A 14575-nucleotide genomic window follows, 5' to 3' on the forward strand; every position below is an offset into this window, starting at 1 on the left:
TTACCTTTTTCGTTTGATAAAAACAATGACACTCAGCAAAAACTTCCTCTGTCATTGCTCGCCACATCTCATGTGCTGAGTCATAGTGTATATATTTTTCCTTTGTTTCGTCAGGCATGGTTGAAAGCATGCAATAACGTGCCGACCGATCGACTTTCATCTAATTTGCATATTTTTCTTCTGCTTCATAGCTAGTAGCCAAAGGTGGTTCTATTGGAGGTTTGTTACAGACAGTTGACATCATCTTTTTATAAGAAAAAATGGTCAACATGCCTCGAAACCAGTGTTGCATATTTTCAGGTTCAAAAACCAAGAATTTGAGAAAGGCATCGGTGTGTAATTCACCAATAGACATTTTCTGAATAAAAAATACAAATATTATTATATTTAGAAAAATAAATATCAAAGTTTCGGAAATTAAACGTGATGCATGAGCACAATTAAAACACAAAAAAAGTTTAATTTCCATGATAAAATTTTCTAACAATTAAAGTGTCGCCTTAGGGTTGGTCAAATTATTCTTAGAGAATTTATAAGACATTCTTATCTTTATTGTTTAAAACTTAAAATAACTCATTATTTTCTCTTTTAAACATTAAAGTACCGCTTAGTTTGGTCAAGTTATGATTATTCACTGCAAAAGCTTAATCATAACTTTGTGAGTGTAACCCATTATTTCAAAGTTCATGACTTAACTTAGGACATGCCGCCTTAGGGTCGGTCAAACCTAAAATAAATCATTAGTTCCTATCTTTGTAAGAAATATAACCTTGCTATTGACATGTCTAGACACCTTCCTTAGGGGGACGGAAACAAAGTCGTCGCGAGGTGCTATTCATATCTCACAGTGTTATATTAATAATGGAGACCACGGGTTATGTTGAGTTATCAACCCTCTCCCACTCACTATTTTGAAATAAGTGTTTTTAACCTAATTAATTTCAAATTAATTATATATTCTTTAAACTTTATGAAGATAATTAAAATTGGCAAGAAAGCATGTTTCTAGGTCCACATCCAATTTTAAATTACCAATTATATTCATCTAAACTTTACTAAAAAATCATTTTAAAATAAAGTCGGTTTAAAGAAATTAAGTCATAGAGACTTAAAAAAATGGTGTGATATTTTACCAAGTTTTCAAAGAATAAAACTAAGTAATTTATATGCAATTGGTTTCGCAAAACAAATCATATAAACATATAGGACAATCCTAATAATCATATAAACTAAGTAATCCAATGAGATGCATGATAATAACTGTGTGGGTTTTTATGTATGGCCCAAAATGCATGAACATATTATCAATCACATGAAAACAATTATTTAAATAAATAAACAATAAATGTTGAACCGGGTTCTTTTGGGTATTTCTAATTTTACAACCTCTTTATAAAATTAAAATAAAATAAAAACCGCATTGATCTCCATCGGGCTTCTTCACTTTACTTTCGGTAGGATATGTGTCGTTGGTCCAGAATAATAATAAGAAAATAATTTTCTAATTTTCTTGATTAATTAAAACAAAACTTTTAAATAATCATTATTTTATTTTCCTTCTAATTAAAACAACTTTTAATTAAAAAAATAAATTTAATTAAAATTTGTTATTTTGAAAAATAAATTTTTAAATAAGATATTCAAAAAAGTTTGTTAGGATAACAAAAATATCTCATTTTTTAAATATCAAATTTCTAACAAATAGGATATTTAACATTTTAAAATTAAAAAAAATAACAGATTCATTTCATAAAAATAAAAAAAAAATCCTGGACCAGTAAAACGGGGACACGTGGCACTGAAAAGTGCTGTCGAGGCCCACTGTACGGAACCGTACAGATCCGTATGGACGAGTCCGTACGATGTCCCCTGCAGCGGCTCAGAGGATGGCCTCGGAGGAACAGATGCTGAATTCTGAATCCCGAGCCCCGTTTTGACTTTGTGTGATCGGAATTACAATTTTATGATTTCAAAAACCAAATAAAATTACATAAATCCTATGCCCCTTAATGGCTTACACAATGATTTAATCATAAACAAATCCTAACCCAAAAACAACATACAATTAACGATTCAACATTCTCATGCATTCAATCATATTAAGCCATCCATTCATTCATCATAAATAAATAAATGCATAAAACTGAACCCACACAGATTCAATATATATATATATGTGTGAAGATTGCTCTCATACCATTTGTTGGTTTTTATAGATCAAATCAGAGATTATACGCAGTGGAACAACAATCAAAATTGTTAATTTAATCCCGCAAGATTTCTAGATCTACTTCTTCACATACATATATATATATTGAATCAAAGAGATAAATAGAAAAGTTACCTCAAGTCCTTCCTTGCTGCTGTCTTTTTGTACGGCAAAATTCTTGAGATCTCACACCAAGATCTTCCAAAATATTCTCATAACACAAAGAACAAGTGTGGGCTCGTTATACAAAACAATAGGCAAAATATATTTATCAGATGTTCTCAACACATGAGATCTGATAAAGTTTGGACCTAAATTTGTGAAGAATGACCTATTCTTGTAGCACTATTCTATTTCTCTCACGGAGATTTCACGATATATTTTCTATCTCTGAAAAGTATCGCTCTGAAAAAAAAAATTGATCTCCTATATTTAATATATCCAATATATATTAAAAATAATTAATATTAGTTATTTTAAACAATTTAAAAACAACTAATCAGTTATCAGATTTTTGTTTAAATGATAATATTCTAATCATATTAAAATATCTTATTATTTATTTAATATTTAAATAACTAAAATTGTTGAACCAAGATTCTTCTGGAATCTTCTTGTGCGTATAGCAGAGTGTCTGTGCACTGTGCTACACGCCCAACCCATGATAGGGAGGGCATGTGATTTTCCCAATTTTTTCATCATTATTTAAATACCAAAATTCCCAAAAATAAATTAATTCAAAATTAATTATATTTTTGTTAAATCAAATAACTAATTAATTACACATAATTATACAATAATTATGTTTAGTGCATAGAAAACTATTTTACTTATCAAATAAGTCATTTTGCCCATTTTTTGTATTTATCTTTGTCAGTGTTTGTTTGAGTCATTTCAGGGACCATGGACCTATAACATTAAGCTCCAATAAATTAAAACTAAATAATTAAACTCTTTATTCATAATAGTTAATTTATTAATTCTGATATTTCTCCACTATAAATTCATAATTGAACTCTTTATGTTATAGATATACTTTTATAGAAATCTTATTTTAAGTTGTCCATTGATATAACCATCTTGCAATAGTTCAACCCTCTAATTAATTCGTTCATAAATTAGAATGGAAGAATTACCATTTTACCCTTCTAATTTACTTCTTATTCCTTAAGTACCATTAATTCACTAGTGAATAATTAATCCATAATCTAATTATAGATTTGAGCTCAAAATCATTCAGTTCCATAATTAACCCTTAAGGGAACCAATATACAATCTGTCAGGAAAGATTAGATTCTGTATTGTTGATACATATCCCCAGCCATCCATGATATTAAATCTCCAAAACAAAAGTCATTAGCCTCAATCTATGAAGAGACCTTAATGAATGAATCAAAAGATTTAATAAACATAAACAGGAGTTCATGAACACTCAGGATTTAGGTTGATCTATAAATGATCATCAGTTATGATATGAATTACAAATCTTTATCATCAAATGGTTTTTGGATTAAGACTTTTATTCATATCAGTCATTATCATATATAACCATATTATATAAAGAACATTTACCGAGATGTCTTACCACATCAATAATCTGAATCTACATTATTTGTATCAACATGATACTCAGTTAACCGTACTTACAACCCCAATTAAAGAATTCCATAACTTCAATTTGTTGTTGACTATTTTTATTCATTCATGTGATCTTAATTCTCTCGTACTAATACAAGATCACATTCTCAATAATGAATATAGAATTTTTCTGATATTTACAAAAAAAATTATTCAAACAATAATTTAATAATCTAAATATAACAATAATAAACCATTGTATATATTTATTCATTGGAATAATAAATGTCTTTTACATGCTTTTAGGACATACTCCTAACACGACATTGAGAATGTCATTCGCGGTTTCAATTGCATGTCCCCCAAATGAAGTTGGTAGAGTTGAGTAACTAAGCATGCATCTAACCATTTCCAATAAAGTTCTGTTCCGGCGTTCCGCTACACCATTTTGTTGGGAAATCTTATACAGGATCTTTATCTATTTTCATGTATATCAAATATTAAACAAATTAATACGAGATAGCCTAAAACATGTTTCTAAAATTGAATTCAAAGAGAAACAAAGAATAGAATACTTACAATATACGCAGCGGAATTAAACAGTCCTTCCTTCAGTTTCTCTAACTCTTGTATCCTCAATGTCGCAGAGTATTACCAAGAAATTGAACCGATCTTCTATTTTCTTCACAATCTTCTAATGTATCCTTAAAACCACCTAAACTAGTGTGGGCAATTCTCAACACATGAGACAGATATAGAGAAGAGAAGAGAAAATAACAAGAGGCTTAGAAAAGGACTTGTGTTTAGAGAGAATCTAAAACTATCAGAAAACTAGTGAGTAAACTTATGTTTTGACTTCTCTCTAAGCACTCCTTTTATAGACTCAATTAGGCCATTTAATTTAATTAAAAAATCAATTAAATAATAGCCATTTTGAAGCCTTAGGTCGAAATTATCATGGGCTATAGGCCCGTGAAATTTCCCATTTGATTATAAGCCCATTAGACTTATAATCAAGGCATGTATTATTTTCTATTGATTTAATTAATTAAATAATTATTTAAATCCTTTATCAAATTAATTATTTATAATTTGAACCTTGATTTAAACTTATTTAATAATTTAGATACCAATTTATTTTAATTAATAAATCTTCCATAATTTCTCTTTTCTTCTCAAAATTACACAACTCTACGAAACTATCCAAAATTGACCTAGTCAACTTTGATAATTCTAATTGATGATTAAATCAATTAATTGAGACTATCTAGATGATTTTATCCAAGGTACAATGGGGACCATGAGCCTATGAAATCAAGCTCCAATAAGTTATCATAAATCTAACAAATAAATTTACTAACTTATTAATTCATCGTGACTCCACTATAGACTCGAAATTGCACTCTTGAATTCATCGACCGCTCTATAACAAATATAGATACGCTGTTAATTATCCATTGTTACAACCATAATTGTCACTCAATCCTCTATAGACGGTCTATAATGAGATAGGAATAAAATACCATTTTACCCCTCATTGTATTTTATCCTTAAAACACTTAGTTCCTTGTAAATGATATTTCAGTAAACTAATTTAATTACTAAAATGAAATCTCTATCATTTAAAACCTTGAACCAAACTAAAAGGAAACCATCGTTTCACTTCTTCATCAAAAGCTATAGATGTTCATATCTATGATTAACACTCTCACTCAATTATACTACCGAGTTCCCAAGATGTAAGTATGGGCTAGTCCGTAGGGTAAGCAGGTAACGAACAAGTCGAAGAACTCAAATAATACAATCAGTTAGAATACTAACCACTTAGAATTGAGATTGAATTAACCTATGGTCAACTATATGATATGACTAGAATAGATAATAATGGTATGTTTACTTATCTTATCAACTATCAATATCGGTCCAGTCTGATGTAACAAATACATTTGATCTTATCTACTTTGCTAATGTTCTAGAAAGAACATAACACCACAATGTGTAAGTAGATCATATCGTAGATTGGCAAGTCAGTGTAAATCCGGTGCACTGACTAATCATAGGACTAACTTATTTTTGAACATATAATCATATTTATATTCCACTGTGATTACGTCACTATAAATAAGAAGCTATATGCTCGGGATTTAATAGAAGTTTATATTAAACAAATAATCATGAAAATAAAACATGTGAGCAAAGTGATTAACCAAGTCAAAAAAATGATTTCTATTCTTTTATTGATAATAAAATGAGATTACAAAGAATTTGGGTTTTAATTAGAGCATAAAACCCCAACTAACTACCACTTGCCCTAATTGAAAATAATGCCTTAATTCTACTAATCTCATTTCCTTGATATGCTTATCAAATGTAGCTTCTGGTAGTGTCTTTGTAAACGAATCTGCAAGATTGTCTTTAGTTGCAATCTTCATAACCTTCACATCTCCCCTGGCCACATATTCTCGAATAATGTGATACTTCCTTTCTATATGCTTACTCCTCTTGTGACTTTGAGGTTCTTTCGAGTTGGCTATCGCTCATGTATTGTCACAAAATACACAAGCGGTTTATCCATTTCTGGAATAACACCAAGATCCGAATAGAACTTCTTTAGCCAGAATATTTCCTTAGCTGCTTCTGACACGGCTATGTACTCAGCCTCCATGGTGGAATCTGAGATTGCAGACTGCTTTACGCTTCTCCAAATCACAGCACCACCCCCAAGAGTAAACACCATTCCAGAAGTAGACTTCCTGTCATCGACTTCAATCTTAAAATCTGAATCGGTGTAGCCTACAGGGTTCAAAACACCACCCTTGTAGACTAACATATAATCCCTAGTCCGTCTCAAATACTTCAGGATATGCTTAACTGCTATCCAATGTTCCGGTCCTGGGTTTGACTTATACCTGCTCACTACTCCCACTGCATAGCAGATATCTAGTCTAGTACACAACATGGCATACATCAGACTTCCAACTGCAGATGCGTAAGGAACTTTTCTCATTGCATCTTCCTCTTCAAGAGTCTGGGGAGACTGCTTCTTTGAAAGATGAATTCCATGGCGGGATGGTAGACGCCCTTTCTTGGAATTTGTCATTGAGAATCGTTCAAGCACTTTATCAATGTAAGTTGCTTGAGATAGAGTTAAAAGTTTGTTCTTTCTATCCATGATGATCTGGATACCTGGAACATAACTTGCTTCACCCAAATCCTTCATTTGGAATTGAGTGCTCAGCCAATTCTTCACATCTGATAATTTCTTAACATTGTTTCCAATGAGTAAGATATCGTCTACATAATGAACCAAGAATACCACTATTTGATTTGCCTTCAATTGGTAAACACAGGGCTCATCAATATTTTGTTCAAAGCCATAGGTTTTGATTATTTCATCAAACCTAAGATTCCAGGGACGAGAAGCTTGCTTAAGTCCATAGATGGTCCTGTTCAACTTGCACACTTTTCCTTCTTGTCCAGATACTTTAAATCCTTCTGGCTTATCCATATAAATGACTTCGTCAAGCTTTCTATTAAGAAAAGCTGTCTTGACGTCCATTTCCCAGATCTCATAGTCGAGAGCGGCTGCTATGAATAAGAGGATGTGAATAGATTTGAGCATGGCTACCGGACTAAAAGTTTCCTCACAGTCCACGCCTTCTCTTTGGGTATAACCCTTTGCCACTAATCGAGCTTTATAAGTCTCGATCTTTCCATCAACACCTCGTTTCTTCTTGTACATCCACTTGCACCCAATGGCCCTAACGTCACTAGGTGCTTCCACAAGATCCCAGACGGAATTTGAGTACATGAACTCCATTTCCTGTTTCATGGCTTCGAGCCATAGTTCCTTTTCAGGGCTAGCCATTGCCTGTTTGAAAGACAATGGATCATCATCACTAGTGTCACCAACAACCATATTGGTTTCACCATCCAAACCATAGCGAACTGGGTTCCTAGAAACCCTCCCACTACGACGAGGCTCCGTGACTATTTGCTCAGGAACAGTGGTACTTCTTCATTTGAATTGACTTGCGTCAGTTGGACGTGAAGAGTGGGAATTTCATCATCAACTCGCGTTGATGATAATGGAACATTGGTTGGAGTCAATTCTTTAACCATCTCCTCTAAATCTACTTTGCTGCGAGGTTTAAAGTTTTGGACATAGTCATTTTCTAGAAAAGTAGCATTTGTAGAAGTAAACACTTTCTTTTCTGAATGACTATAGAAAAGTCCACCGCGAGTACCTTTAGGATAGCCAACAAACATGCAAAATTTAGTTCGTGGTTCTAGCTTTCCCTCCTTTTTCCTCAGGATGTGAGCGGGACACCCCCAAATTCTATAATGGTGTAAACTAGGTTCACGACCATTCCAGCGTTCTAAAGGTGTTTTGAGGATTAATTTAGATGGCACGACATTGAGAATTTCATTCGCGGTTTCAATTGCATGTCCCCAGAATGAAGTTGGTAGAGTTGAGTAACTAAGCATGCATCAAACCATTTCCAATAAAGTTCTGTTTTGGCGTTCAGCTACACCATTTTGTTGCGGAGTACCTGGGGGAGTAAATTGTGACAAAATCCCAAGTTCAGTTAAATGATCTTGGAACTGCATATCCAAATATTCTCCACCCCTATCAGATCGCAAGATCTTTAATGTTTTACCTAATTGATTCTAAGCCATTGCTAGGAATTCCTGAAACTTTGAAAATGTTTATGATTTCCTATGCATTATGTAAAGACATGAGTATCTAGAGTAATCGTCAATGAAAGTGACGAAATACTCAAAACCACCTCTGACTTGTACATTCAAAGGTCCAAAAACATCTGAATGCACAAGACCAAGTGGTTCTTTGGCCCTATCACCCTTTGCAGAGAATGGACGCTTGGTCAATTTGCCTTCTAGACAAGATTCACAAACAGGTAATTCACCTAAGGTGAGTTCCCTCAAAGTTCCGTTCTTTGTAAGTCTTTGAATCCTATCATATCCAATGTGACCTAGTCTCAAGTGCCATAAATACGTCATATTATTGTTATCAGTCTTTTGACGTTTATTGGTCCTAGGTTTAGCTACTTTGAATAAATCATTATTAAGAGCGAGGGGTTCGTTAGGTCGCAGAATATAAAGCCCGTTTTCCAAACATGCAATACACAATTGTGATCCATTGAAAGAAATATATGTATTAAAACTTGTGAAAGTCATAACAAATCGTTCTAATTGCAACATGGAAACTGAAATTAAATTTCTACTAAAATCCGGAATAAAAAATACATCTTTTAAAATTAAGTATTTATTTCCAAACTTCAGACGAGCTATTCCTCTAGCTTGGACCTTAATGAACGCTCCGTTCCCAATTCTAAGCTTTAAACCGCCTTCGTCCACTTCCTCCCACGATTCAAGAAGTTGTAAAGAGTTTCAAACATGGTTGGTAGATCCAGAATCAATAATCCAAACGGATTTATCATTATCTAAAGCACATGTTTCCAAGATAAATGAATTATAATCATTACCTTTGTTTTTCGCTGCTAGAAACTTGGGGCAATCTCGTTTCCAATGCCCCTTCTTTTTGCAGTGAAAACACTTATCTTTATCTTTCTTGTTTTTCTTGTTCTTCCCCTTAGGCGTCTGTGCACGTGGTTGTGCACTTGTCTTTGCAGCCTTTACAGGCTTGGGGTTGTTGTGTTTGTCCATTCTTCCTCTTGTTTCCAGCTTTCGAAGACGAAGCTTGGGTAGCTTCAGCCTTAGCTAGATCAGCAGCAACAACAGTAGTCTTATTTTCACCTCCTTTACTAGGTCCACCCATGACAGGTTCAATAAACTGAAGCTCGTTCATGAGATGCGTCAGACCATAGTTGAGTTGATCACGAATGTGTAGACACGATGTCATTTGAGCATTCATAGTGTCATCACGTATGTGCAGAGATGGTGATATCCAAGCATTTACGGTGCCATCACGAATGTGGGGACACAATGCTCGTTTTGGGGATTCCTCAATCATGACGAACTCGGAGTTGTCACCAATCAACTTTATGTTGATATTCTATTTCCAATTAAGGAAGTTTTCTCGAGTGGGTTTCTCCATCGAAAGTTGAGAAAGGATGGGAGTAGACACAGACACTACTTAACTTAAAACTACAAATTACCAATAAAATATAAATCAATCACATTTTCTCAATAAAAATTCTATTCACACATATTTCAAGAAATAGCACAACATATACCAAAAATAAGTAAGATATGAGAAAAAAATACGAAAAACAATCATATCTCTATTTCTTTAGGTTTTTAACTAATCTATGATATCCTTGTCCCGGTTGGCAAGAGTAAAAAATACCATTAGTTAAATAGAGTTGTAAACTCATTTAATAATAGACACCACTATTAACAACCTACTATTCGATCAAAATAAGAAAACAAAATCTCTTATTTTATGAGCTAGACCCATGGTTTCAATAATCATAGATTTAGTCCTAGTAGTCACCATAGGGGTGAGTCTAGTAGAATTTGACTTATAATTATCTATCTTTCGAAATCTAACATTGTCAAAATAACTAATGAACACCTTCCGTAGGGGGACGAATCAAAGCGCCTCGAGGCCCCATTAAGCTATTGTCTATATTAAACCAACGGTGGAGATCGAATAAAATTCTTAAAATAAGCTCATTATTAAATTAAAAAATAGTATTTTTATTATTTATTTTTAGAAAATTAATGACTATGGTTTTCCCAAAAAAAAATTAAACAGATTAAAATTTTTAAAACCAAAGTCCTATAATTTCCTATTAATTCTAAAGTGTCACATTGAAACAAATTCAATTAATTTAGAATTAATTTGTTGCTAATCAATATTTAGGTTTAACTAATATAATGAACCTATACAATTAAGTCCAACTCAGGTAAATGGGCCTTAATAATTGGGCTTGTATGGAGGAGGGCTGGGTCCAGTATGTCGTTCCCACTACAAAGGCCTCTATCTTCCATACAAGGTCCAAAAGACACGAATTTAAACCTTCATTTTATTAATTTTTATTAATTGATTAGGTCCACTATACTCATGCAAAGCAAATGGGCCTTCACAAGTGGAATCTCCCACAAGAGAGGAATTTAAACTTTATATTTTCCAATGGACCCAAATAAAACCTATCATTTTATGAATATTTTATTTGGAAAAATACCATCTATCTAGCAAACATATGGGCCACTATATGCATCTAAGCCCAGTTGCAAAAATACCACATATAGTGCAAACATACATGTTATAATTGGATGGGCCTAATCATGTTACTATATGAGCAATTCTATGAATTTATGCTAAAATTCCACAATTTATTTCATTTGCAAAAATACCACAATTAATTATCTAGAATTTATCAAAAAATTCAAATTAATTAAATTTGTACAAAAAATAAGTCAATTTAAATGAAATTTATCAACAATTAACAATAGTTAATTTAAATTTCATTTATCAATAATCAACTTGGTTTTAGGTTAATTCGAAAAAAAAGATTAATTTAATTTAAATAGGATTTATCAACAATTAACCAAAGTTAATTTAAATCCCATTTATTAAAAAAATATTTTATTAATTGGCTGAAAAAAATGATATTTTTCAAAATTTAACCAATTTTAAATTTTAAAATCAATATCTTAATTATTTTCCAAAAATATCTTGTGTTGTTACAACTATTAGCTAATATTTTAATCATTTAAAATATATATATAAATAGTTATAACAACCCTAAAATATCTCAAAATAGTTAAACAAATTCAAATATCCATAAAAATATCTAAATAACAATGTTCAAATTTCAAATAATTTAAATATTAAAAACTATAGAATAAAAAAATATTTATATTTTCAAATAAAGATTTAATAAAAATATCAATAATTTAAATGAAAATATCTTAAATATCTGATATTATAATTATAATATTATGATATATTAAAATATTTAAAATTAAGTTGTTAGTCTATTTTTAAATTTGAATTTGAATGTTTGTAGAAAATATCTACTTATTTAAATCCCAACCAACAAAAATATCTTATTTAAAAAAATTAAATGATAAAACAAAAAAAAAAGATATTTTTGGTTTTGATAATAAATAATGTATTTTCGCAATTTTAATTTTTTTTATTTCTCAAAAAAAAAAAAAAAACTAGATGAACAGTACCCATTTCGGATACTGTTCACTCGCATGGTGGCTGGGCTGTTGGTGGCACAAGCGCAGGGCTGGGGTGCGCCCGTGTGCACGCGCGCATGGGAGTCAGTACAAAAAAATTTCGAATTTTTTTTTTTTGTGTGCAATTTTTCAAACCAAAACCATTTTCTAATTAATTTTTAACATGTTTTACACAAAATAAATCATATATAAAAATTAATAGCATAGAAAACACAACAAAATAACCTAAAATTTTCTAAAATTCACATAAAAGCAATATGCTTCATAAACACATGAAAACCATCCAATTATTCAAACATATCAAATAATTCAATTTTAAACATGTTCATGCATGCAAATAAAGATTACCAAAGGCTCTGAGGCCAGTTGTTGGAAAAACTTATACAGGATCTTTATTTATTTTTATGTATATCAAATATTAAACAAATTAATACGAGATAGCCTAAAACATGTTTCTAAAATTGAATTCAAAGAGAAACAAAGAATAGAATACTTACAGTATACGCAGCGGAATTAAACAGTCTTTCCTTCAGTTTCTCTAACTATTGTATCCTCTCTGTCGCAGAGTATTACCAAGAAACTGAACCGATCTTCTATTTTCTTCACAATCTTCCAATGTATCCTTAAAACCACCTAAACTAGTGTGGGCAATTCTCAACACATGAGATAGATATAGAGAGGATAAGAGAAAATAACAAGAGGCTTAGAAAAGGACTTGTATTTAGAGAGAATCTAAAACTATCAGAAAACAAGTGATTAAACTTATGTTTTGACTTCTCTCTAAGCACTCCTTTTATAGACTCAATTAGGTCATTTAATTTAATTGAAAAATCAATAAAATAATAACCATTTTGAAGCCCTAGATCGAAATTATCATGGGTTATAGGCCCGTGAAATTTCCCATTTGATTATAAGCTCATTGGACTTAAAATCAAGGCATGTATTATTTTCTATTGATTTAATTAATTAAATAATTATTTAAATCTTTTATCAAATTAATTATTTATAATTTGAACCTTGATTTAAACTTATTTATTAATTTAGATACCAATTTATTTTAATTAATAAATCTGCCATAATTTCTCTTTTCTTCTCAAAATTACACAACTCTATGAAACTATCCAAAATTGACCTGGTCAACTTTGATAATTCTAATTGATGATTAAATCAATTAATTGAGACTATCTAGATGATTTTATCCAAGGTAAAATGGGGATCATGGGCCTATGAAATCAATCTCCAATAAGTTATCATAAATCTAACAAATAAATTTACTAACTTATTAATTCCTCGTGACTCCACTATAGACTCGGAATTATACTCTTGAATTCATAGAACGCTCTATAACAAATATAGATACGCTATTAATTATCCATTGTTACAACCATAATTGTCACTCAATCCTCTATAGACGGTCTACAATGAGATAGGACTAAAATACCGTTTTACCCCTCATTGTATTTTATCCTTAAAGCACTTAGTTCCTTATAAATGATATTTCAGTAAACTAATTTAATTACTGAAATGAGATCTCTATCATTTAACACCTTGAACCAAACTAAAAGGAAACCATCGTTTCACTTCTTCATCAGAAGCTATAGATGTTCATATCTATGATTAACACTCCCACTCAATTATACTACCGAGTTCCCAAGATGTAAGTATGAGCTAGTCCGTAGGGTAACCAGGTAACGAACAAGTCAAAGAACTCAAATAATACAATCAGTTAGATTACTAACCACTCAGAATTGAGATTGAATTGACCTATGGTCAACTATATGATATGACTAGAATAGATAATAACGATATGTTTACTTATCTTATCAACTGTCAATATCGGTCCAGTCTGATGTAACAAATACATCTGATCTTATCTACTTTGCTAATGTTCTGGAAAGAACATAACACTGTAATGTGTAAGTAGATTATATCGTAGATTGGCAAGTCAGTGTAAATCTGGTGCACTGACTAATCTTAGGAGTAACGTATTTTTGAACATATAATCATATTTATATTCCACTGTGATTACGTCACTATAAATAAGATTAGTTATATGCTCGGGATTTAATAGAAGTTTATATGAAACAAATAATCATGAAAATAAAACATGTGAGCAAAGTGATAACCAAGTCAAAAAAAATGATTTCTATTCTTTTATTGATAATAAAATGAGATTACAAAGAATTTGGGTTTTAATTAGGGCATAAAACCCCAACACATTTTGTTGCGGAGTTCCTGAGGCAGTAAGTTTTGATAAAATCCCAAGTTAAATGATCTTGGAACTGCATATCCAAATTTTCTCAACCCCTATCATATTGCAAGATCTTTAACGTTTTACCTAATTTGTTTTGAGCCATTGCTAGGAATTCCTGAAACTTTGAAAATGTTTCTGATTTCCTATGCATTAGGTAAAGACATGAGTATCTAGAGTAATCGTCAATGAATGTGACAAAATACTCAAAACTACCCCTGACTTGTACATTCAAAGGTCCACAAACATCTGAATGAACAAGACCAAGTGGTTCTTTGGCCCTATCACCCTTTGCAGAGAATGGACGCTTGGTCAATTTGCCTTCTAGAAAAGATTCACAGACAGGTGATTCACCTAAG

The sequence above is a fragment of the Humulus lupulus genome, chromosome 1 (genome assembly GCF_963169125.1).
Source record: "Humulus lupulus chromosome 1, drHumLupu1.1, whole genome shotgun sequence".
NCBI classification, from domain to species: Eukaryota; Viridiplantae; Streptophyta; class Magnoliopsida; order Rosales; family Cannabaceae; genus Humulus; species Humulus lupulus.